Source organism: Lepeophtheirus salmonis, chromosome 6, assembly GCF_016086655.4.
Source record: "Lepeophtheirus salmonis chromosome 6, UVic_Lsal_1.4, whole genome shotgun sequence".
Classification (NCBI taxonomy): domain Eukaryota; kingdom Metazoa; phylum Arthropoda; class Copepoda; order Siphonostomatoida; family Caligidae; genus Lepeophtheirus; species Lepeophtheirus salmonis.
This window is the reverse complement of record NC_052136.2, coordinates 48,758,414-48,783,197: the sequence shown is the minus strand read 5'-3', so window position 1 is coordinate 48,783,197 and position 24,784 is coordinate 48,758,414. Positions and strand designations below refer to the sequence as shown.

At 28.3% G+C, this 24,784-nt stretch overlaps 1 protein-coding gene across 1 annotated transcript in view; it reads left to right on the top strand.

Moving 5' to 3' along the window:
* Positions 1–1,654: 1,654 nt before the first annotated feature.
* The window catches only part of LOC121120986 (uncharacterized), a 71,905-nt gene continuing 48,775 nt past the window's right edge, over positions 1,655–24,784 (top strand). The window contains exon 1 of the mRNA XM_040715852.2: positions 1,655–1,795. The gene's annotated coding sequence lies outside the window, so the exon portion shown is untranslated. The remainder of the gene's footprint in view (positions 1,796–24,784) is intronic.

The following is a 24,784-nucleotide window of genomic DNA, read 5'->3' as shown; positions in this document are numbered from 1 at the left end:
GTGTAAGTTCTTTTGGCGCTTAGACCAAATTTCCACCATCCCTGCCTATGGAAACATCATCAGGTTAAGGTTGAAAGTGGAGAAGAGCTGAAGGCATTTTACTTTTAAACAGAATTGTTTGCTTTGAACTCAGCAGTTGTTTGTAGAAGTACTGATATGTACTTTACTATTTGAAGTATTTTACCTGTACAATTTAGCCTCGAATGTCTAAACTGAAAACATTTCTGGGATTGCAATCGAACCCCTGGATATCTTAAATTGACAAAGTACCCAATCAACAGGCATTATTTGTGGGAGATGGGATGTATTCGACGTGACTTCAAAACTGTAGTCGGAAGTTCTCCATACATTTTTGTAATTTTTGAACCGTTGTTCTGCATTAGGGCCATCTGGAATGGGTTTCGGGTAGGAGTAATTGAATTCCGCAAAATTTCCTATCCAACCTTTCAGTTTTTTTTCGTCAACTCTCGTATTGATTGCTGTTATTTTAAAATTTATTTTTTCTTATAACTTTCAAAATTTTCCACCCCTATAATTTTCAGATTCGACATCCCTGTTGGGTCCTTCAACATCGGTAACATAATTCCTCTTAAGAAAATCTAATCTAGTTCGAAAATCAACATGTTCATTTGTATAAATAGATGCATATTTTAAACTAAATTGTGCTTGGACACCGACTATTTCTTCTTCGGTAAATCCAAAGTATAATGCTGCATTCTTATAGTTGAATATTTTAAAAATAAGAATAACAAATTATATTTTGTTGAACCCTAAAACACAAATTTTTAAGGTTATTTGAGGAAAAGAATTCATTTACGTTGACGCCAACTTTTAAAGATGAAAAAATCAACAGTCTACAGATAAATAAGTTTATTTTTTGTAAAAATTTATGTTGATACCGAATTTTTGCCTATATTTGATAAGTGATTATAAAATCTTGAAAATAAAATTGAAGTGTAGAAATAATACTATTTTTTAAGAGTGGTGTTTAAAAATAAATTTTTTCTTACTTTTTCTATTTTTTAATACCAAGACGAGTAAATAATTAGAGTTTTGTTTCAAAAGGAGAATTTATTGATTTTTTTTTTTTTTTTTGATTTACGGCTATAATTCTAAAAATAAATAATAATTTCAATGGATATTGATAGATAATTTAGAAAAAGCAAACAATTTAAAAAGTTTTTAGCATAAAAGCAAAAAAAAAAAAAATATTATCAGGCAAATGAGAAACTTTCCACAAAATGAAATACTTCATAAAAAAAAAAATAATGCTATAGAATAAAAAATTTCAAATTAAAATAGTTTGAATTGATTTTATGAACCTCAAAGTTAAAAAAAAATTTTGAAGATGATTCAAAATAAAAAAATTAATTTTCAAGATTTTTTTGTTATTCCACATATTTAAAAAAAATTACATGAAAAGTATATTTAATTAAATTTTTTATCTTTTCTTTTGAGAAATAAATGTCTAAATTAAAATAGAGTCGTTTTTCTTGAGTTTCACTACCTACAACCCGTACTAGTTCGTAAAGAAAGATAAATATACTTTTTTTTTTAAAGAGAGAGATGGTGAAATAGAGGGAAGGAAGGAAAGAGAAGAAGGAAGATGAAATAGTTAAGATAAGTGTAGAGAATATACCAATTGTGCTTTTAGTTTGTTAAAAATGCTAAAGAAAGGCAGAGATTGTATCTAAGAAGATTTTTGAAGACAAAAAAAGTGTCCAAATTAAAAATTGTGAAAAAAATTTGAATTTTAAATTAATAGAGGAAAAAGACGGAAAATCAATCATAATAGGTAAAAAAATTATTTAAAAAATCACAATGCTGAGTGACCTTTAACCAATATATTGCAGTATCTTACTATGAAAAATGTTAATGATTGATTATAAATTTAAGGGCGTCATTATTCACTTTCAAGATAATCCAATTTACGTAAAAGATCTATTGATATTTTTTTTTTCTGTACATAATTCATTTATAAATATTTTAGAATAGATATAAGCATTGCAACCCCCACGTCACATTTCCACTCATAATGAAACAAAATTAACCCTTGAGTGTCATAAAAATACACATCAACTTTTATAAATTACTTGTCAACACAGAATTAAGCTAAAATGATTATTCTCAAAATGATGTCTGGACTATTTTTTTCTTTTTTTTTTGACAAATGAAAAATTATTTTCAATTTCTATCTACAAATTATTTAAGGTGATCCTTTGGAGGTGTCATAAATTGTAGTAATAATAAAAAATTGTTAGATATTAAAAAAAAGAGAAAATTTTAACTACGTAATATTATCTTAGTTTGAGCTAAATAATCTGATATATTTATTCATTTTTTTATCATATAGTTCCGAATTTGTAAAACCAAAATTCTCATTTTTATAATTTATAAGTTGTATTTGATTTCAAAAATACATTTTTAACCCCTTCATGTATTAATAAATTTTTAAATCTATTTCCATTTTTTTCGGTAACACATCATAAATATATACATATTTATTATTTGTAAGATAACTAAGACTGACATAAATAGAATTAACATGGTAGTCCTTAATCTGAGAGACAACATATGGGTTGTCTTTATTTGATTCTGATAAGTGAGAAGGTACATAAAGATCTTTAAGCTCTGTTCAAGAGAAGAATCATAAAAAAATCGAAGACCCAAAGATCATGTATGTATAGGAAATGTTTTTACAGGAGGCTACATCTTTAATGCAACAAATAATCACTTTAGCTTATCCTTGACGAAGTGATCATAGAGTTACAGAAATTACAGAGTCTCTGAACTTTGTTAACTCCTTTCTGCTTCGGAATACAAGCCTGATATAATTGGCCAATTTGAAATATTACCAATTATAGAAATCAAGAACTTATCATTTCCATGCAATATAGACTCTCATCTTCAATATCCATATGGTCGTTATGCATATTATGAATTGTTGTCTACTACTCTTGCTCTGAAGATAAAATATCACCAATCATATATTTATTTTCTTATCACTGACATATTTTTTTAATTGTTTGCAAATAAAATAATTTTTCTCTTTATGTATAATGTACTCGTATATTAATTAAGTATATATTATTCTGTGACAATAATAATTTTTAAAACAAGATATTACGCTCATTTCAACAGTTCAGGTTTATCTAATGTGAGACATTTCTTGAAAGTTTATAATAAATATAGGGGTTCCATAATTCAATATCAACTTGATGAAAAATACAATATTATAATACTTTTTGCTTCTTTAGCGGGGAATGGTATAACTCAGCAAATTTTGAACAATTTGTTAACAACACTCATTAAACACTCTGTTAAAATATACATACATATTTAATATAGCTTGATGTGTCCATCACGATATTTTTGAATTTATGACAAAAGCGCCAAAAAACCAGAAATTATTAAGTTGATCAACTGGTTATCTTTTGTGTACTCTAATGGTGCTGGAATTATCCCTATCATTTAGAATAAGGGTTTTTTTTCTTTGAAGGACCGTACATTGTGTCTGGTGCTGCTGCTGCAAAAAAAAAAAAAAAGTTAAAATCAAATTTTCTTGTATAAAATCCGTTAAACAATATAATATGTTTTTAATTAAAATATCATTTTACCAAGGCGGAAAGTGAAAGTGAAGACAATAATATTAAAAAAACAAAGCCAAACAAAAATAAAAATGACGTCAACATAAAATTGGACACCGTCACATATAACAAAGGGGGTAAGAGGGTAAGAGACCATCCCACGATGGGAAAACAAGGTTCCAGGGAACTTCAAAACAGAAATAAAAAACTTGGAGTCAGAAGCCTAGCTCCATGGAGCATAATAATTAGAAAGTGTAGCTCTCTGCGCATGAAAATACTGAAGACCAAGGCCCTCGAAGTAAGAAATTAAAGTGAGAAGGTAATTTTAAACTCCTGTATCTAAAAAAGCCTCAAAATTCAAAGCAGGAATCTACTGAGCAACAAAAGGTTCCACGATTGAACCTTAAGCGTAAATTTCTATATGCAGAAATTACCAAAGAGGCCACACAAATAACAATTGTAAGAAAAAATGGTGAAAACACATCCCTTGTTGAGTGGAACAAAGTAATAAAAATACTGGACACATACTTTATACGTCTCTTATACACCACAGAATCCTACACAAAACCGTTACCTGACTATGAAGGTCACTGCTACACCAACAAAAGAGCGGTGATCTATGTCAGTGATGACCCTACGGAACGATACGTCCGAAAAGTTATCTAGAACGACACACCTCCCTTGCTAGCCTCGTGGGGAGAGGTGGAGAAAATGAGAGGGGAAACAAATGCCAAGAAAAGGCTTACCAGCTTCATCGGATGGGTCAGAGGAAACATTGGTGATGAGATACTTGCTCAAATTATTGAATATCAATGTAACTCCCTTCGTGTTAGAGGTAAGATCGAACTGACCAAATCTGAAATAACACAGTTAGGAAAAGTCCTACACCTTAATGTGGATCAAGCAGCATTTAAAGATCTACAAGCTATTGACTTCACCATAAAGTGGCTTCTGCAGGAAAGGTTAGCTTTCAGGACCCTCGGAATGCGCTGTAACTCAAGAAAGGGAAGAAACTGTAGAAAAGGTGATAGAGCGAGTTCAAAATTGTGAACCCTGTGTTGATACGTCTAATCAACACAAAACAACTACCATTCTTTATGACAGTGCAAGTAGTTGCACGGAGGAAATTGTAAAAGTATGTGTTGATGCTGGGACTAATAAAAATAATTGTAAAGATACTCCAAAGATCGAGGAAACTGGCAGTGTCAGCGAAACTGCTACTGAGGACCACGGAATACCAGATGAGCCAGGAGAAGACCTTCTAAATCAAGCAGCAGATGAAAGACTATCAAAAAAATTCAAAGATTTCTTCAAAAAGTCTTGATTGCAAAAAGGAGTCCCAAATAGATATGTTCTTCGATTTGGCAGCCGAACCCCTATTATTTGATAAACCCAAACAAAAGAAAACAAAATGATTAGCTGTTCTTATATCAACACAAAACACTGCAAAGCAACTAACTCTGAATTAACACTAAGAAAATCGGAAATAATCTTAATAAGAGATGTCAATAACTGCTCCATAAAAAGCTTAGCTTTAAGTGATTGTGACAGTAAACTATTAACTATTAAAATCAACATATTAAAGGAAATTTGCGTTTGCATAAAAAAACATCATCAAACATTTTACTTAAAAATTAATTTCTTTCCAAAAGACCTAAAAACTCAAAAACAATCAAACTAACATATACAATGTTTCACATAATCACACAAACAAAAAAAAAAAAAACAGGAAAGTAATAATCTAACTCAAGCCGTATTTTCTTTCCTATACTTCTTAAATCGTGGAATAATCATTTTAAGAGTAAATTTATAACGAAGTGATATCGATGGAAAATATCTAACTAATTCAGCGGCATAATTCAACGATGAGTCTTGCCATTAGGGAATCCTCAGAGATGAGGAAAGTGTAAGACGCAACTTTGCTGATCTCTGCAGAGGGTAATATCTTCAAGTATTCCGAATCGAGCATGATCCATATCATGAAATGGAAGAACGTCATACTTAATCGCAATCGTTTCCATCTCTCTCGTTTTTTTTGGAGGCTCTTAAAGAATGGTTCTTTTATTTGCTATTTTGCAAATGACATCTATTAAAATCAAACACAAGTGATTTACACTATATAATTTTTATGCAGCTGCCCAGTTCATGGAGTGCAATGCCACTGCCTCGATGGAATATTTAATCAAACATCAACACCTTATAGACAGGTGAATTTTGATGATCTTCCTCCATTCCAAGATGTGATTTCTATAAACATCTTTTTATAAATTTTTGGTAAAATATTTGCAAGTAGTACTAGTCCTCCTCCTAGTTGAAATCAAGATATCTTCAGAGCAAGTAAGTATCTTTTATCAAATAATCTATTTAACCACCCTTTCTCATTCTTTAAGAGCCTCTTGCCTACCGACGGTAGTACTATGACCACATAAATCATTAGAGCATTTACTTTGGAGTTGTATAGGTCTACTTTTCTTTGCAAAATTATTTACTAATTTCTATAAAAAATATGTTGGATTTTCTTTTCTTTTAAAGTTAAAAATTATTATACCTTTTTACAAATATATTAATTTAAATATTTCTGAGAATATTTAAATACTTAGAAAGAGTTTTGACGTAATAAAAGATATGTTTAATATTTTTTTAACCGATTATGAGGTATTTGGTCAGAATTGTAATAATTTATGTTTAAAATAATTTCTTAAATTAGTAAAGGCATAAAACTATAAAATACTCAAAAGTAAATGAACAAAACCATTATTTTATTTTATAGAACTATACTTTAAGCAAATGAAATAATTAGAATATTAAAATAAATATGAATTTCCAATTTATATCTGTTCTGGGTTTGATTTTTATACAAGTTAAGTATATATAAAAATAATTTGTTTGTACAGAAAACAAATTATCCATGAATAAAATATCAAAAAAATACATTAATTAAAAAAAACACATTTTACTATTATACTGTACCGAACTGCGTACTGTGGAGGGTATGCCGCAGTTCGCACCGAACTGTGGATTTAACGAACCGTCCCATACCTAATGTATATATGTAGTCACGAAAACTAGTCATTGCTTCGAATAATCACTCCTTTTTAAAATTTGATTTTTTGTCACGTCAAGTTACGAATTTGATTATTCTTTTGACGTCACGCACTCATTTTAAAGTAAGTTTGTTAAATTTGTTTGCTTAATTCTAACATGTATAAATTTACACGAATATCGACCCAAGGATTGCTTCGAATAATCAGATTTTTCAACTCGTAGTATTGTGAATATTGAAAATGTACATAAATATATGCAATGAATTCTTACTTATATAATAACTCTGAAGATAAAAGTACACAGATAAATGTATAGGGTGTTAAATGAATATTAGTTATAGATGGAAAGTTGGGACAGAAGGAATTTTCTCCTTTAGATTAATTGGAGACACAAGTAATATAAGCAACATCTCTTTTTCTCTAGTCTTTCTTTCCTTTATTTATAATACCCTAACTGATGATAAATTTTAATGATTTAAAATACATAAAAGGATCAAATTTCATCTTATTGCTAGAAATACGATCATATTAGATATGTTGGTTGAGTATTTGATTAAAAAAATTTATAAAATGGGCGACTTTTTTTGTGGGAGAAAAAGTAATTGTTAAATATATTATTGAAACAAAAATAATAAAATTGAACGGTAACAAAAATATCCAAGATTCAAAATTTATAAAAATAAAATTATGAATTACTTATACTTCTTTTACTTCTTGTCTGGTGCGACCAGTAATTAGTTAATCAAATATATGTGGGTTTGTTTCAATCAAAATTTAATATCAAATTTGTTTATTTTGCATTTTGTATCAACTCAGAGCTATAGCACGCAAGTTTCAGCTCAGTTTTGAGGTGGCCTAGGTAGCAGACGAATTAGAATACAGCTCTGATTGACAATGAGCCCACCAAGTGTATTCTTTGTTATAAATCAAAATATGTGCATATATTAACTCTGAACTTTTTCAACAAACAAAAAAACTTAATAATTAAAAATATTTTTTCATTACATTAAGATAACTAGACAGATTTAGTAGAATAATATTTGTTTTTTTTTTCATTGAAATTTGAGGAAAACTAATACAAAGCTCCTTTTATTGAGCATCAAATAAGTTAAAGTCACATAATTTAGATTACAATTGCAGGTTATAATAAAGACTACCGAAAAAAGTTGATAACTTTGTTTACTTTTTTTCGATATATTAGATATAAACTGATTTCATGTGGTAGAAGTAATTTTGATGGGAAGGAATATTTTTGTAATAATGACGTAGTTTTTAATTGTCTTTACTAATATACAATCAGTATTTGAAGTATTGCTTCTTTTGCTATCAGTTGAAATAACTTCAAACCCCAATTATGAAGGGAGTACCTTCAAGTATGAGAAATGTTAATGCAATCTAGGATGAGAAAAGTTTTTAAGGATCCATGGGTACGTCTAAGTATCCTGGGCAAACCGAGGACTTGGAACTTTTTTTTTGTATTAGAGGTTCCTTGGATGTACTGGATGAATTGGTGGTGGTTTTTAGCAATCCCACACTACCCACGGGCCAATCTAAGGGCGGAGGGTATTCTACCATATTTTAAGAGGCACTAAGATATCCCCCCCCCCTTACCAATCCTCTCGATCCATTTCTTAAAATATTATATTGAATTAAAAAAATTGCAAATAAATTAATTGCGATAATATTACTCACACTTGGGTATTAAACAAAACAAATATGCTTGGATGTTTGTCAAAAAAAATATGAAGCTAATTTATAATGTGTTATTATTCCTCATGAAGTTTGAACAAAATACTGGCAATATTCTCTCTGGAAATTTTCCGAACTGGCAATTTTTATCCATGGTTATTTTCTCCAAGGCAGTTTTCCTAGCACCCTAAAATCATGGGATCCAATTCTAAAGTGTTATTTTTGTACCATTTTTGTTGTTGAACATTCTAATTAAAAAATATTTTTATATTTCAATACAATAATATATATCTATAACTAAATATAATTCAACAAATTGAAAGATTAAGTTGTTGTTTTTTTAACTCGCAATTGTTGCAATAATTTCTTACGTGAAATTTAAACCGTGGCATGTTTAATAAGACAGACGGTTTTCTAATATCTTTGTATCATTTACAATTTATAAAGGAAAACTTATAAATATTATATACATACATAAACTATTTAGTACTTTATTTAGACTAATGTATTTAATTTTGCAGTAATATATATATATGCATTTGAGAAATAAAACATTGAAAACCCCCTCATAGTCAGTTGTTTTATATTATCGTCTGTTTTACGACCAACTAAGTAGTTGTGTTGTTATTTATACAGATACTGTAGTATACCATACTATATTAATATGAAATCAAACTCGCATTAAATCATGGGGCAAGGGAGACTGAAAATGCAACCGCTTAGTGGAGGTGACCTATTCAACCAAGTTTCCTATTTTGTAATAATTCTAAATTTAAAAACTGATCATAGCCTCAAAGTAGAGTGACAACCTTAAAAAGAGGACCAATAAACCGGTTTAAAATTTAAAGGAGTTTTAAAACTGTTTACTCAATATTATAAAAATATGTAAGACTTTTTTTATAAATTCAAAGTGTATTTTATTTTATTTATTTGTAAAATTCGATTCCAATCATTAATATTTAAAATGAAGAAATTCCATATAATCCCAAAAGAAATTAATTATATAAAATTTCATTTAATTGGTCAAATCAAATTGTACTAATTAAATATAAGTAAACATTAAAAATAGTGTTACTATTACTCTATCTGATCTAGAATTAGCTTTTGAAGTAAAAAATGTATATACTCTTTTCTAGACTCTACTGTGAGTCTAATCTACGCAAATTGACTTAAAGAGAATAATTTTCCTGAGTGCGTTTTTTTCCTAATGGGCTACATTTTTTCTCTGAAAATATTTTTGATTTTTACAGAATCAAACAAGATAAAAAAATATTTAAAACAATTTTTTAAAGTATTACTCTTTTATATAATTTACATGTAAAGATTTTTAATTTACTTATTTTTTTATTTTGTAAAAATAAATTTCAACTTTATTATACACTAAAAACCAACTGTTAGAGTGCATAACGCAGATCTTTTATTTAATATAAAAGAAAAATATAGGAATAACCTTTTAAAAGACGGGATTTTGTTATTGTTAAATTGTGTAGTTAATACACTTAAGAGCTCATTTTTCGTTATAATATATATTCAATTAATTCATGTTGTAAATTCTAAGCATTTACTCGCGTGTAAGACATTTATATCGTTGTGAATCGGAACAGTGTTTAATATTTTCCAAAGCTTTAATCATTTTAATTTAATTTTTGAGGAGATAATATCTCATTAGTATAATGTAACTATGAGTCTCTGTGCTCATGAAGCACGGAATGTAACACTGAGGAGCAGTAAGGGAATTATAAGTGTAACTCCTTGTTGGACTCCTCTCCTCCCAAACATTATTCAAACTGTCATGGTTTCAATGATAATATTTCGTTATTGTTTAAATGACAAAATTGCTTAGAATTTACAAAATTAGTCATCCCTGCGCTATGTCTTTTCATAAGCCAGAGTAAGAATAATTTCATTTTTCCTTCCTTACAGCTGTTCTCATTATTTTTTCATAATTGTGTAAGGATCATCATTGTATAAAATTGTATATGTCGGAGATTAACCTTGTTAAATGTGGGTAAAATGTAGAATCTGTCATCAGAATAATTCAAATTCATCTCTTTACTAGATACAGAGAGGGATTTGTTCCTATTTACGTCTTCAACCTCTCATAGGTATTTGCAACTTCTCTAATAAAACATAATTACTCCTAATCTACTTTCCATCAAGCCTTTTGGTCAAATTGTCAGGGTTAACAAATAATTTGTCTTCTTTTTTTTTACATACCGGTAGTTTTAAGAATTTACAACTATACATATCATGGAAAAAAATTGGATACAAAACCCACACAACTTTAAGCTCTTGGCGAACAATTTTTGGACAACACATGAACAAAAAAATATATTTTTTTACCTTGATGTACTAAGATACACCATAAAAATCAATCGTTGATTATGTCGGCTTTTTAATGAAAGCTCTTATTTTAGCAATAACCTTTGTATTGAAGCTTGTAGTACATTGTTAAGATTTTACTATAAGTCTACATAAAATATAAAGAACTATCAAATTTTCTGAAAAAGAATGTGTCAACAACATAATATATATTAAGTAGGTATAATGATATACAATCTAAATATTCATAAATCATTGATAACATATAAAGGAAGATAGAAAAGTGAATATTTCAAAAATAATTTTCTTTTGACAGTTTCGATTTATGTCAATATTTACCACAATATGGCATTTAGAAAAAAAAATCAATTCAGTGATAATATATGAATGTAAATGAAATAAAGTAATGCTAAATAAATGTTCCCATGTAAGTGAAGTTAAGAAATTATTTGTTTATGTGTATTTTGGTTTTCATTTCATTCCCAAAAGTATAATTTTCAAATGTCAAATATTGATTGTGTAATCCTCCGCTTATAAGCCCAGAGTTAGATATTCATTTATATATTGATTGTCTCGGAATTTATATACTGCTGGCACTAAAAATTGAAACTTGAAGTTATACATGTTAGACGCCGAAAGTTTTTTTATTGTTTTTTCTATTATGCCAAAAACTAAAGATCTATTTGTATTATTTTTCTTTCTTTTTTTGTAAGGGAAATATTGTTCCAAGAATTATTGACGATGTTGAGAAAAAGAGATATTTTTGTTCTACATGCGTAAATAATCGTGAGTGTCTTTGCAACTATTGCTTCGACTTTAAAATCGTTCTTTCCTCTCAATTTAAGAGCAATGAGCCCAATGAGTCAACTTAATATTTACGCCTGTAGAACAAAACGGACTCTTCTTCATGCAGGTCTAAACAAAACCATCGCAAGATATATTGAAAAAATGGACTTTTAAACGGGACAAATTTTATATTTTGGTTTATAAAGTGGATTGTTATCTTATCCTTTCAATAACTTTAGAATCTTATATGCTTTTTTAAATAACTTGAGAAAACTCTGTTTTTATTTTATTTGTTTTTATAATTTACATTATTGATCTGTAGTTGGAATTTTTAAGTGTGAAAGGATAAAAATAATAAAAAAATGTAAATAATCTGCAAAATGTAGGCACTTCTTTTTTTTTTTTTTTGCTGAAATTACAGCAAAATTATTTATTTTTATCAAAATTCAATTTTCTACAGGAATATTTTTTGTTCACTAGGGGGTGCTGTAGTTATCTTAAATGTTTTTTTAAATTATTATTTCGAATAGAACGATATATTTCCTGAAAAGTTAATTACAGAGAAAATATGTAAATCTAAAAAGTTTTTACAGATCACACATATATTGCATATCAGTTTTTTGTTTTTTTTGAACTATAGAAACATTTTTTTTTAAAGAAAACAATCTTAAAAAAGAAAACAAAAAAAGGGAGACGAGAAAAAGCAACAACAACAATCCCACCTATAATACATGATAATATAAATAAAGAATAGCATTTGACAGATTAGTAAAAAATATCGAATGAAAAATACAATCACAACACGCATGATAAAAAGCGAAATTCATTCAAAGCAGCATAAGCTATTTTTTTGTAAGTTTAATGTTTTCATAATTGGACCTTGCAATCATGTTTTGCAATTTTGCAAAAATAATTGTTAGCACATTTATTCTCTACTCAATTTAATAAGATTCAGTACTTTAAATACCCATGTTCTGAAGTTCATATTTATTATAAATAATTAACCCATAGAACACCAAAATTAGTATGAAAATCTTAAAAAAACATAGATTTAACATTTAGTTGGATTGTAAAAGCTAAGAAATAAATTGTAATTAATTTTAATAGGTATATGACTAAATAAATTAGGAATAATAGTCAATTACATTAAATATGAAGCATATTTCAACAGAAGTTAATCACATGTCCTTCAAATATTAATTGTATCAATTAAATTAAACACATAACCGACTTAATTATATTTTCTTTCGAACCTTCTATAAAACAACTTTGTAACTGCTTATTAGGAACTTGATGATGACGGATCATTCTGTATACCTTTAACAGAAGAATTTTCTATAATATTTACTTCCTTATTCATAATCGTAGGATCAGAAGGGTACGACATGATTTCACTAATACTTCAGTCGCAAAATAATAAAACAAACTAATGTGTGAGGAAACGGACTCTTATCACTTATACAACTTATTACGTATTACTCAACTGATTTGCATATATAATTTAATGAATAAATTTATATTATATGTATACAGTATTTGTTCCAGAACATATCTTGTACTTTTGAGATTTTTTTGAAAAAATCAATGACGGTTGATTTAGAAATATTAAATTGTCTCTCATAATGTCTGAGACTGAAAAAAATCGTCCAATAAACGGATACCGAAAAAAATTGGTCGATAAAGTGAGACAGAAAAAAGTGGGTTACAAAGTGAGACCGACGAAAATCAATCGGCGGTCTGAGACCAAGGTCTGGACCTAAAAATGGGTCCAAATATGTCTAGAAAAAATCCCTTATGACAGAACCGAAAAAAAAAACAGTGCTGGACCGAGTCTTAACGCTACTGCTTACGTATTAATTACTAAATATCTATATAATAAGTACAAATTTATATGTGGGTGTGGTAGTCCAGGAATCATGGATTAACCAATCAATAGATTTTGCTAAAAAAATCATATAGGTTCTTTAGGGTCAATAATAGATAGTTCTATAATAACAATTTTTTAGGCTTCTAAGACCATGGCTTCCTTATTATAGCATTTCTCTAGTAACGAACTTGCTGGTTAACATACAACCACTTCACACAAAACAAAACAAAAACAGAACGGTTGAAAGAAGAAGAGTAAAAAAAGGATTTTTGAAAATAATATGATGGTTTATCGAACGACATTTACATTTGAATATGTTTTCTTCTCGAAATCTTATAATCTCCTTTAAAAAAAGTGTGCAAGGATTTACAACAACATGGAGCAAGAATAATTCTTAAAATTTTACAGTCTGTTTTTTTATTTTTTTCAAATACGAGATTTCATAAATAATTTTAATATCTTTATGTCCCGTACAACGTCAAGTACACTTACTCTAGGAAAAATTAAATACTAAATTGAAAAAAATCATTGAAATTTGAACTTTTTTTAATGCAATTTTTTTCAATTATAATATAAGAACAATTCTTTAATGTAGTTGAGGAAAAAAGTATTAATTTTCAATTAAAAACCTTCATTTTACTCAATTTCTTATGGATACAACTTTTTAGTAATTGTAATCAAAAGAAATAATTTTTCATATTCTGCAATGTTTTTATAAATTGTTAGTCACTTTAATTTTCAACTGTAAAGTTATATCACTTTAAAAAATGGCTCAGAATTATAGTTTTACTTTTAAAAATAAGTTTGTTTAAAAAGGTTATAAAGGCCAAACTATTTTAATTGAAGGTTTAATGGCCATTTTTGTTCTGGAGGAGTGAAATTTCTCTTCTACGACATTCAATTATACTCAAAACCAGATTGAACGTTCACGGCGTGCATCGTTTTCAACCCACATTACGCCTCCTTTCAATTTTTTAAACCCTTTTTGAATGTTTTTTTTCGCTAGTGCAGAGACCAAATTAATTTTTATCAAGCCAAGCCTTGGCTTAAACATTATTTTTGTTTTTTTAACAAAAACAATGTTTTATTAATAAACGAAATCCTTTCTCATCTATTTTTCTTAACAAAAACAAAAGTTGCTTCACTTAAAGGGATATTTTTCACTAACCAATTTTCCAACAGCTTACAATGTTATCGTTTGTAGGTTGATAACAACTAATAATCATTTGGTTTAATTCTACTGGCGCCATCTATATATATAGTAATAATTATTTAAGAGATAAGTAAAAAAATGATTGATTAATTTAATACATGTTACAATTTGAATTTACACCCGGTAATGAGAAATAATATCTCACCCATAATACTCCCCTGAGGAAGTCGTCTTTGTTTTTAGCGTACTTTTGACTTTATCTCATCAACAATAGTTTATTATATCAAATAACTTTGAAACCATTTGTATTCGAATTCGATTATAAAGTTGCATTATTACTATTTCATTAATATAAATGGACATTTTTATACGGATGCTTCTCATCTGCTGGTTATTATTGTGACACAATAGAAATATTCCGTTTCTCATCTTGGATCATTGAGTTAAATCACAAAAAGCTGAACACTTTGTTGATATTTTAAAATTGAAGCTTACTTACTTAATAAATTTTGACAACTTAGAACAACTCAAATTATATTATACGACTAATGGGGCATGAGCTACAGAGTGTAGTGCCTTCTTGCAGCAAAATAATACACCTCCCAAAGTAATAATATTATTAAATATAAGATATAGTCATATAGAGGGCGCTGTGATGAAAAAATGAAGAAGGAATAATCATTTGAATTGAAACCAACTTTTCGAATAATTTATTATTTATTCTGTTTCTGTCCTATTATAATAGACCCTGAAACGCTGGCTTTTTAATACTTAAGGAAGATATATAAAATAGACATTTATTTGGTTATAATCTATTTTTCGATAAATAAAAAAAGTTATTCATCAAACTGTGATGGTAGCAGATTTTTGAACTAGTCATCAATTATATTTAATATGCATACGTATTTGAAATAAAATGTTTGAATATCAATTTCAACTCAATAAAAATATTGTCATTTCTTGGTTTAAAAGAATTTACATGACACAGTCGAACTTATAACGAATAATTTAAAACCAGCATTAATTAAGAATATGTGTAATTAGAAGTACGAAAATAAGGAACTAAAGACAAGTTAATAATGAAAAAATTAAAAACTTATTCTGGTAATTTATTTGTTAAATTATAAATGTCATCAAAAAATATAAATGTGTACCTTATTCATTAAAGAAATTCATCATACATAAGAATGTAGTTTAATAATATTTTAGAAAAAATAGAGTAATATACTCGTTATAAATCTCAGTTGTTGAAATAGGAAGCTAATAAAGGAAGTAGGAAAGATTAAAGATAATTATGATATTTTTTTTCATCTAGACTCAACCATTTGGAGCTTGTTTGACTTAGTCATTTCAAAATTTGAGCCAAATTAGACTTATACTGATTAAATCTATTTATAGTAGTATTCGTAGTTTTTCACAAAATTACATTTGAATGCAACGAGTCAAATAGTACAGCTCTCTCCTAAGCCAGAGACGGTTGCAACATTTAAAAAAGTCGACATAAGTAATGTCAAGGGTCAAACCTTCTCTACCTTATGGGGTAAAATCTTCCGTGGCAGGCTCTCAGACTATTAAGGGAATCCTTATAAAACTAATTTTATAAAGCATGTGTGTTATTTTTAATATAGTGAAAATGATATTTTTTTTTAAAAAGATCAAATGAAAGTTAATTCACATCAATGTAATTTTTGTATTTCTTGTAAGATATGTCTGATACACATTTAAAGAGGGATACGAAGTTCTTTTTAAGTTTACAGAATAATATAAAGGAGGATCCCACTAAGTCGATGAATCACATCGCCAACGACTTCTCTGTGGCTCTTAGGATTATCAGGAGGTCTATAAAGCATAACTTAGGACTAGTTTCTTTCACAAAAACCCCACGCCACCTTCTGACAGAGGGCATAAATGCTAAGAGGCTTGCGAGTTGCGAGAAAATCTTTACATGAATCACAGAAAATGGGTAATTGAGAAAATTTACTCGGACAAGAAGATTTTCACAGTTGATCAATTCCACAACCTCCGAAACGACAGCTGGCTTGCAGAACAAAGAAGAGGTCAAATGGTGACCACACCAAATATCAGGTCCAAACAATAGTCCTCGGGGTTGTGGCCTCCAATGGAAGGAAGATGGCTCCGGTTTTGTTTAAACGCTGGACAGAAAATAGGCCTGAAGGTTTACTATAAAGTGCTTAGGTACTCCAACTTGTCATGGCTAAAGATCAATTAGACCCTTCTCAAGTGCCAAAAGTTCTGCCGAGATTCTGGTCCAATGTGATATGGCCCCCTTCCTTACCAGATTTGAACCCACTGTACTTTTCCATATGGGACACTTTGAAGAGGGAAACCAAATGGACCTCACACCCAAATGTGGACTTCATGAAGTCCTCCGTAGTGGCTGCATGGGACAACTTGTCAGATGACTTTGTTATCAAATCCTATATGGCCTTCAGGGGCCGTATAAAGGCTGTGATTGCTAATAAAGGTGGCCAAATTGAGTGAATAAAGTTTTCATACAACCTAGTCTGCATGTTTTGATAATAGTATTTTTTTTCCTATTATTGAAAATATAAAATTATTGATGTATTTCGAAATCTATCAAGAGTTCACGTTTTGCTTCCCTACCCCGTAAATATTTTTTTTTCTAAATATTTTGCACTCCTTTTTACTATTATAGGGTTAATTTTATGTTTGTAGCTTTTTTGATGGTTGAGAAAATACTGCTACTGTTCCGGGTTGCAACTATTCCCAATTTCCTCTACAAAATGAATATATTTAATACTATTTATTTGTACATTTTAGAAAAAAGTTCATGATTGATCTTAATCAAACCAAAAATGTAAAAGACATAAATAAAAAAAAATATCGTATTAAAGCATGATAAACTGACTTATATTAATATATTGTAAGTTTAATTGTAGTATATTAATAAATAGAGTTGATTTTTGCTTATGAATATGTGTTTTACATGTATATTTTGAGAAAGTGAGGGGGAATTGGATACGTACGAATACATATGAAAAATCTATCCTTTCGTCAATGGAAAAATCAAAAATCTATTATAGTCAAAATAATGCTATACACAAGGTGATAGGATATTTTACCTCAAATCACCGCAAGAAAGACAATTTTTGAACTGATTGGCCATATCAATTTTTAGGGCAGATTTGCTTGAAAAAGGAGCACCCATAAAATGAAAATTGTGCAATTTGTAGTTACAGAAAAATAAAGTTTTATAAGGATAATTTAAAGTAAACTTATTTATAAATTTTGCTATTTTGTATCGACAAATCAATTCTTAGAAAGATTTTTTCCAGTTAGTTTTTGCCTTCAATCAGTATTTGTACTTTTAAACATACTAAAAGACAGTTCAAAGTCTACAGTAGTATTTGGAGCAGTTGTGATCTTCAGGAGTCTTATTAGATAGAGGCAAATCATCATCATCCTCCATAATTATACGTACACACTTTTGCAAAAATGGAAGATAAGGATTTCACAATTTTTCGAAAAAGCATTCATAATTTTTGCAAGATTCAAGGGGGATTATTAATCAATCAATTTTGCACAAACTTTTCCTTTCCTCTAATTGGTTGTTGTCAGAATCTGGTTCCCGCATATATCCGATCATATAATCATAACCCTGCTTGCATAATTTACATAGTTTTACCTCCAAAAAGTTAGCCTAATGAAGGAAGGGTGTAGAAGGTGGATTTTTGCGCGAAAAATATAATGAAAAGCTGTTGTGTGTTCTAACTAGAACCCAACCATTCTCCTTTATAACTGGTGATTCCAGATTTCTCAGTTTCTAAGGAAGATTAATTTTGTTTCTGTATGCCGTTCCCCATTTGATCGGCCGAAAAGAAGGAAAAAATGAATCCATATTATTTTTTACTTCATTCCCTTATAGACCTGACATAAAGAAACACAAGCCAAGCTGCATTATATGATTATTCCATGTGCATGGAATTCTATGTCACTGTCTATGGCTTTAAATTCATTAACATTAAATAACTTTACAAAAAGTTTTTGTGATTGACAGTGATCATGATGGCATATGATGATTAATTAATTTATCTGAGAAGTGAAAATGGCAAACACTATCGGGTGGTCCATTGAATTCTTTTTTATTTAATAATTAATGTAGGTCACAAACAAAAGTGATGGGATGGAGAAAAATCGAAACCATAATCATAAGGTATCTAATGGATACATTGCTTAAACCTTACGGCACCTAAAAAGCACTTCCAGCTACATTGTTAAAAGAGACAAACAACAACGAAAATAGTTCAAAACCTGGTCATCCATGATCTGCAGAAAACGTAAAATCCTATAATTTTTAGTAATTAGTGAGGAAGAGTAAGGTTGAAGATCAGCATTTAATATATGAAATGAAAATGTTAGTATAAAAATATATATATATCCGATGAAAACCTGACTAATACACTTATTGTTATTTTTTATGGAGAAAGTAATTATGAATTCGACTGTGTCACACCTCGACGCTCCTTCTGGAATGAATTATCAAAAAGATCCAGGGGTCTACTGTAAAGCATCATTACTGAGGTCACGGATTGTATAATAGAATTTCAGGGAAAAAAACAATCTGTGAAAACATAATTAAGAACTCGTACAACCTGGCGATTATAATCCATTTGATCGGCAATTAACCAAATTGATATGTTATTAGATTTGATTTTGTTTAAAAACAAAAGACAGATCAAATAGTTACTATAGAAACACATTGTGTACATAAAAAATTAGTCATAACCCTTTAAATAACTGTAGGAGCAGTCATTTTAGAGATTACCTTTCCTTTCTCATTTTTAGTTAATATATTTTTTCCTGATAATACATATAAAACATACAAAATGTTAATCACGTTGTACAGAACTTGTTTAGAGTCATCAAATATAGTTTGAGTATAAAATACTTTTTACATTAATATGTATGTATATCTAAAAAGTAATATCTTTGGAAGAGGAAACTCTTTAGAATATATTTTGTATTGTGACCATACCTTTGCCTTCTTTAAATATGTATAAACTATTATTTAATATAAAATGCATTACCTGATAATATATTAAATTTCTTTGAAAAGTTATTATTATTATTATTTGTTATTTTGTATTTACAATATCTATTCATTTACTTATCAGTTATATTTTGTTTTCATAAACAAAGGCCTTAGAAATAAAAACATTCATATAACTTTACAAAAACCTATTACATCTACAAAAAATCATATAAATACATTTTTTGTGATTCAATACTCAATATTTCATAAGACTTATGTACCGGATAAAAAGCAAACGAAGGATAAAGCTAAAATATACAATCTGATTTATAAATATCTCCATAGCCTTACAACATATGATGTGAATAGAACAATGATATTTTTTAGAGCAAAAATCTTGATATATTAAGATAAATATTGTATAGAATGAGTGATACATTGTATTTCATCTTTATAGCTTTATATACATACATTGTAGGGTAGCCGGGGACTTTTGTAACCAGCTCAGAAGTACACGGGTATAGTATAAGTAAACTTATATGATCAAAAATTCAAAGATTCCACTGGCTTAATATTTGAACTAATGCGGTTCGTCAAAAGATTCAACGGGTTTTTAATATCTTAATAAGTTTATAGAATTGTTCAACAAAAGATAGGATATCTCTTGGATCCAGATCCAAAATACTGGGATTGGGTATTGATCACGGGTGCCCATAGGATTTAGTTTTTTTCAAATATTAAAGGTAACACCTATTTTTGAAAAAAAAAAAAAAAATTCACAGCTATAAACTAAAAACTAATTTTTTGGAAAAAAAATTCGAAAATTCATACGGATTCAATTGGAATTAATTTTTTTGGAAAAAAAACTTTGAAAGGTACAGTTATTTGCCAAAAAAAGAACAAAATTAAACATGAAATTTTTGGAGAATTTTTTGTTCAATTTATAGCTATTTTGAAAAAATTAATTATTTTAGAAAAAAAATAACAAAGTTAAATAAAATTTCAAATATTAAATTTTCTAGTAAAAAGCAAAAACCCTTAATCTTTTAGGGGAGGGGGATTCAGCCCCCCCCTCACCTGCGCACGCCCTTCTTAATAAATGTGTATTATCTGGGGTCCGAACAGGCTTTGGGAACACGAACTTTTACAGATCTCAAAAAAGAACTTAGGGAGTTTCTCGTAAATTAACAATATTATCAAAATTGAATTATTGGAATGTTATTATGACAATAAATATATTAAAATTTATTTTTTTATATTCTAATAATAATAACATTGGGCATAGTTTTGGGATCAGTAAAAATGTCATCTTTATTTGGATACTATATAATTTAGGTCGGAACATGGTGTAAAATGCATATGAACAAGAATCTCTCTAATTTTGGTTTCGGATCTGGATCTGAAAACTATGGTACCTGAAATTGACACGTATCGATTAATATGTGTATCCATCTTACCTTTCATTGCATTAAGAGACGGTAGCAACAGTTTCCTTTTCATGAATATCAAAATAGATAACCCCATAATATTTTGTAAATAGCGTTTGCATTATGTAATGGAGATTATTGTGACTAACAATTAATAATTTTTGTCAAAGTTGATCATTAATTTTGGAACAGTGCGGTCATTTTTTTATTGTGTTTACTGTAAATCAAATGATTTTGAATTATTGATGATTTGCTATCAGTTGATATAATTTTACCAAAATTCAAAATTCTTTGTTGCAACAAGTGCAGCAATTACATATTCTTCTTCATTATTTTTTATAATTACCCTTCATATAAAATATGTTTTTTATCCAGATAAGGCCCCTGAATATGTTGTGAGAATAAATTTATTTTATCTTTAATATATTACTAAATCCTTGAAATTAAATATTACCTCATTTAAGTTCGTTAATTTCTCACTAAAATTCAATTTATGAAAGCTTCCCTCACTACAGAACATTCAAATGCAATTTGTGGAAAAATCATTAACTATTTTAATCTTTAAATAAATTCACACAGCAGAAAATATATATAAGTATGTTTTACTTAAATTTGGCGAGTCTCATTTAAACTAATTTGAAGTAATTAAACCAAAAAAAAAAATTATAACAACTGATTCCTCTACATAAGAATATTTAAATATTTATAGTTTTATGTAAATATGTAACAGTATATATGTAGGGTACATGTAATCAAAAAATTGGCTTAAATGTTAAAGCAGGGTTTTTTAGGAGAAAAAAAAGACAAAGGACATTTTTAAGAAAATTTATAGTTATTCCTTAATTAAATCGAATTCTTAGAAGCCAAGAAAATCAAAATTTATGGTGCAATAGATATATATATATATATTCGTTAGCATTTAGTCCTTTTTTATTTATTGATACGTCATTTTTTTATCTCTGTTTTTTATGACAAAAAATTTATATGCCCTATAATTATTAAATATACTTTTCCCAACATTTATCAATTAATTTATGAATAAACTTCACTAAAATAATTTTTTGATGATGTATATAAAAAAAAGACATTGTTGATAAACAAATTTAAATGATTAAAATGCTTTCCATCAAAAAACAAAAAATTATTATAAATGTGGAAGACATTTTTTTGACATTGACATGCACTGTATTTTCATCAAATATCAAATGTTAATATGTACAATGTACATATATCTTCCAGACATTATAAGATATATACAACGTTATAGAAATCTCATAATGTCTGGATGAAAAAATACTACAAACAAGTCATCAAGAATTTGGAGTAAATGAAGGACCAAAGTATGAACATATGGCACAAGTCAACAAAAGACTACAATTTTAGGTTTCACATCTATTTATAGTAATACTTTACACGTTGATTACATATCGCGTAAGTGCTTTTTCGAGAATTTTTGATTAGAGTATATATATCAAAAAAAATTCAGAATGAAAAGTAGGCACATTTTGTAGGTAAATACTATTCGAGAGAGAAACATGTCGAAAGGTTTAAAAAACACTAACTTAATTTTATTTTCTAGTGTATTTTTTATTAGTAAGTTTTTCATTTTCTATACTCAAATGACATGTGAAATAATTGAAGTAAGACGAATCACTTAAAACAATCATAAATTTACCATTTAGTTTTTAATTGCACATATCACAAAGCAAAAACAACTAAATAAAATTCGTTAAAATACAGAATTTGGAAGACACATACAAGCAAATTACAAGAATCGAAACAAAAACAAAAAAAAAGCAGTTCACCATTAAAAGTACCAACAGCATCCATAGTAAGATTATTTCTTTTTAAAATCTTTGTAAGGCCTTACAATCCACTTTAAAGAGTTCAAATATTTTAACGACATCGAGCGGTAATACATCATAACATCAGCAACATATTTCCATTCAGATCCATAGGTACCCAGAATCATCAAAGAGAAGGCAGCATATCTTGTAATAGCTAAAATGATAACTGATCTCATCTCCTCAGGAGCTAAGGGGTCATAATTTGTAATTTTGCTGGCAATAAGAGCTTTTGAATTCAGCAACACTAATTCCAACATTTTTGTCTTTCCTGGGATTCCCTTTTGTTTTGAAAAAAAAGGAAACAGTGCTTTTTGTAAATTTTAACACTTGATCATCTAGTCCCCTTACATTTAAGGCAATAAATAGTTTTAGAATTCTAACACTGGGACAATCTACGGAAGTTTGTATAGAAGTGTGATATGTTTTTCTACTGTCCTTACATAGCACATTATAGAATATAGAGCCAGGCTTGATTCAAAACTGCGCAGTAAATTTTTTGAAATCATAAATATATATTATATATTTTTATCCAATGATTTCGGTAGATTTAAATTTTTTTATGAAATTTTCACATACCCAAGTAACTAAATTGTTCAAAATTCCTTGAACATAACATTTTTAAATAACATGATCTTAGATGAATGTGGTTTTTTGCAGTCCTTTTAAGTGGAAATAAAATTTACCCTTCACAAATACCGAACCAGGGTATTTTGGGATGCCATGAGCATTCAAAATATCATAGCCAGATTTTCCAGGCAGTTTAGACCCTACGTCTTGCTAAAGAGATTTTTATTTACTACGTTTTGATTGTTATACCTATGGTACTGTTCGACTCATACGATGGTGTTGTGTATCTTATGTTTTTCAAGGTCAAAAGTTATCTTTAAATGAAACCAAAGAGAGGCAAAATAAAAAATAATTGACTACTTAAAACAAGAATATAATATTTGTCTAAAATTTGTTAAGTTTAGTCTTATAAATTTATGCACAAAAGATAATACAATCAAAGAAATATTGCTACTGAAGAAGAGCATCAAGAAGCAAACATTCTTGTGAATATAACACCGATTACAATTGTAACAAAATTCAGATCTTTTTGGATAAACTCCTGATTTATTACTGTCATTTAAGCTATAGAGCACAAAAAGACCATTAAAATATAAAATTGTAATAGGGTTGGCCTTCCAAACCGTTTTTTTGCATTAAAATTTAGAACCATATTGCAACGTAAAAGAATTATAAAAATTTATGGAAATAACAATTGATAAAAAAAATTTCCTCATTTGAAGATAAATTACACAGAGGAACACACATTTTGTACAAATGAATTCAAGCTAAATCAGGAATTTATCTTTGAGCGTAGAATCCAAAACTGATTTCAGTTTTTCTCTCAGTTATTTAAATTCTGAAATATCTGGAATTATGGTAATTTGGTACTATTATCGTTCAGAGTCATTTTTTATCCTTAAAACCATCCCCAAATTAAAAGTAGGAATAATAAAACTTAGATAAAAGTGTTTTTATTGATCTGTTCCTTGTTCAAAACTCGATATATTTCAATTTTTATGCTAAAAAATGAAGAAAAACGACACTCTTCATTTGACTCTTATAACTTATTTATATTACATAGTGATGAGGAATATCATAGCTTCCATTATAGAAAAATATTCAATGTATAATTTAAGAAAATAACTATTTAAAATAAATACATTTCTAAAGATTTTTGTTCCATTTTGTATTTTTTATCGGTCCCATTTTGAAATATTAAAATTATATACTCATTGTGAAGGGATTGCTTTATTGTTTCCATCCTGGTATCTCATTCCCAAGGAAGCAGTCCATTCTATTCCATTTTGAATTTTGGTAATTTCCCCCGGATAAATTTTCCTTTAATGGTACTCGTAGATTTAAGAATCTAAATTCGAACATCTCTTGAGAAGGATGATCAAGTTAAAAGTATCTAACTTCCATTACCTCAATCCTCCTTTTAAGATTCATAACGTCATGAAATTGACATTGAAATCACAAAAAAAAAATGATAATAATGT